Genomic DNA, 3469 nt, shown 5'->3' with positions numbered 1-3469 from the left:
CTAGGCCTAGGCCCGAATTTGCTGCTACTGTACTACTAGTCTACTACTACTACTAGCACTGACAGTCTCGAGTAGCCTAACTGCTGCCTACTTCTGTCTCTAGAAGTAGAGTGTAGTAGGCCTAGGCAGTACACTGCTAGCTAGGACTACAGTAGACCACCACCAGAAGGGATGTATTTTTGTTTTAAAGACCCCTTCCCTGCAATTTTGGACGTTTTTTGGAAAATAATACATATATATCACTTTAAAAACATTAAACCATGTCATTCCTTGTCTTAAATGTACGTTTTATGGTAAATTATGATAAAAAGTGAGAAACAATGCACTACCAAGTAGCTCGCGGCGATCGACCTCTCGTGGACGGTCTTAGGCCTAGCCTAGCTAGGCTTAGTTTTGTAGGCCTAGCTGGTAAACATCGATAACGTACGAACATCGTACGCTAGCTATATACCTAGCCTGACGTTGTATAGTTGCTGCATTAATTGTCTTTCTATTTTTGCCAGACTCCGTTGATACAAATTGGGGAAAACCCGGTATTTTCGTTGAAAAGTTAGGAGTCTTCCATTTGTTTTGGCTTCACGATCGATCGAAAAGTGGGCGAATTACAGGTGAAAAACAAAAATATCAATCCGCGCGCAATGCATTTTGGGATTTATAGCGGGCCGCTATAATTATTAGAATCGATTTATTTTTCACATTTTTAACCGTTTAAAGACGAAAAAAGTTATCGCAATAGGACCATATAGTATTATTTTTACATTAAATATAGTTTGTGACCTTAAATTAGATCTAAAAAACGTAGGGAATGGGGCTTTAATCATGATGAATTGGTTTAATTTTTAAAGATTTCAACTATCTATTCGGCAGTGAAAATTAAAAAAAAAAGAAAATCTTAATATTGTTTTGGATGTTTTACTGATGCAATATTTAAAAAATATTTTCTGTATCAAATGCAATAGGTTCAAATTAACATTCCGCAAATAAACATTTTATGCAGATATTTTGACACAAATTTCTTTTTTTTTTTAGGTTGATTGAACAATAAGAGCAAGTAGTGAGAAACATAAAATGTATCGTACAGTGGGCAACATTCACAATTTATTGAAACGTTTCTTACTATTAAAATGACACTTTGTAATGGATGTGAGCGATCTTAGAAGACTATAGCTGTCGTAATTACTGCCATTAATCAACACATTGATAATTAGTAGACAAATTGACACAAAAAACAATACAGGAATTCAATAAGATATACTGTATATATATATTTTATTAACTCCTTTTGAACTGTAATATTTACAGTAAAATTATGAAGTGTAGAGTAAATTTGAAGAATTTATCCTGTGTACTGAACTGTTGTAGTAGGTTTTTTTTTATTTATTGAATGTTATGTTTACAAAATAATATACTGTACATATAATACAAAAAAAATTATACAATATTTTACAAGCTGGACAAGAACATATTGGCCGAATGCAGCAGGAGAGTCAGAAATATTTTTCCTGCAATATCCAATCATATTCCAATACCGAGTCTATCATTGTTGTCTTTAGGTGACCTCTGTTCCAGTCTTCATCAGCTCAACGTCTTTAAAAAAAGTAAAAGCAAAGTATGAAAATCTGGAAAAAATAGATCATGCATATTTGGTGCAAAATTGGGCTAGTGAAATTGCTTACTTTGACATAGTCAAATAAGTATACTACCTTTCTATGGTAATTAAAACACATTACTTATAATGTTATAACTTATAAAAAGAGAAAATAAATATTTGACTTACTACAGTACAGAGAACATTTGTTGTTTGTGTTGTAAAATGGCTAAGCTGGCTTTTCCCCTCTGTCTACTTGTACAGTGCTGCTGGAAGGTTCTCAATTTCAGGCTTGTATTGCAACCATTTTCCCTGAAAAATGTTTGTTTTATTTTTATCATAAAAATTAGTTAAATTAAACAAGCTTCAACTGTAAATATATATGGTACAGCAAGCTGGCTGTATTTTCGGAATGTAGCTAAGATTGATGGCATATAGCCTAGGCCAGTCTATGAAGAGTACAATGTATAGGGCCTAGCTGGGCATCTTCTGCAGGTACCCGATTGTCACAGTCTGCTTGCTACTAGCCTAGTAATATGCAGCAGCATGTATTAATCTAGGCCTAGCCCTGAACTGAAAAAATCCCAGGCTAAGTTAATTAATTTACCTTCCTGATATTATTGCGTTATATATATTATTATATTTAAAATAACCGTCTAGGCCTACTTACCGACAAATTAACAGCTCAGCTTTACATATTTATACGATCAGGCCAGGGAAACCCACATAACAGTCGAATCGCGTCGATCTCTGGTGGTGTTGTACATACAACGTGCATCGTCTATTGTTAGATCAGATCTCTGCTGTGTGGATGCTCATTAACATATCATGCATATGTATGAGTTGCTCTACCGGCCTAATTTCTGAGCCGATGAGTTCGAAAAAATGGTAAACTTATTTTGATTTTTTTATAAGCGAAATCAATATTTTTTTCGGATTTTTTTTCGGTGGAAGTGAATAACTTTATGTTAACTACAAAACGGTCTATTCAAAATTTGATTTTTTTCATCTTTATTTTTCATTTTTTGGGGGACAATACATCTTTAAATAAATTGTTCTCTTTTACGTAATTGTTTGCATAATAAAAGACACGACAGACGTATATTCTCTATATAATAATATATTAATTACAGTACATATAAATAGAGGTAAATTATTATATGCCTAATATAACATTATGCCTAATATAATATTTAAACGTGTTTTAGAAATGGCCATTTTGAAAAGACACAGTCCTTCTCCGAGACCTGTGAAATACAAAAAAAAAATAATTTAATGATTGATAATAAATATTTATTAACCAAGTAAAAAATATCCACATAAATAATCTAGTTCCTAAAAAATATCAATTATTATTAAATATAGCTCTAGCGGCGCGCCATACAAAATACCGGAAGTTGATTTTATCGCGACCGATTTCAGACGCGACCGATTTCATCGTAAACCCGACTAGGCATAGGCCTAATGATGCAGCCACTGTGTACTATAAATATTGATACCAGCCTACTAGACTAGGCCTAGTACTTGCTCGGGGCCTCTATCTAGGCCTAACTAGCTAGGGCTTACTTGTCCGGCCTAGCCTAGTAGTAGGTAGCTAGGCTTAGAGCCTAGGCCTAGCCTTATTAGCTAGGCAAGACTTAGTTAGGCCTACTAGCTAGCTAGAGGGCCTACTTCCCCTCTCTTAGAATAGTGTATATACAACTTACTTAAGTAAAGTAGGCCTATGCTAGCCTAGAGAATATTGCAAGGCCACCTAACTAAAAGAATAAGGTAATTTTGCTTTTATTATAATTATCTATATTATAAGTGAGAGAGTTTGTCTGTTTGTTTGTTTGTCTGTTTGTTCGTTATACAAATTGTTGTTACTGCACGTAATCTTAC

At 33.9% G+C, this 3469-nt stretch overlaps 1 long non-coding RNA gene across 1 annotated transcript; it reads right to left on the bottom strand.

Annotated features, from left to right (window-relative positions):
- Positions 1-1360: 1360 nt before the first annotated feature.
- Positions 1361-2359, bottom strand: LOC140046380 (uncharacterized). Its single transcript, XR_011844773.1, has 3 exons — positions 2259-2359; positions 1778-1900; positions 1361-1587 (listed from the first exon to the last, which is right to left on the bottom strand). It is a non-coding gene; the product is annotated as an uncharacterized lncRNA (long non-coding RNA).
- Between the last annotated feature and the right edge of the window lie 1110 nt (positions 2360-3469).

This window comes from Antedon mediterranea, chromosome 1 (assembly GCF_964355755.1).
Source record: "Antedon mediterranea chromosome 1, ecAntMedi1.1, whole genome shotgun sequence".
Classification (NCBI taxonomy): Eukaryota; Metazoa; Echinodermata; class Crinoidea; order Comatulida; family Antedonidae; genus Antedon; species Antedon mediterranea.
The sequence above is the reverse complement of the archived record's forward strand: the minus strand, read 5'-3'. Positions and strand labels throughout refer to the sequence as shown.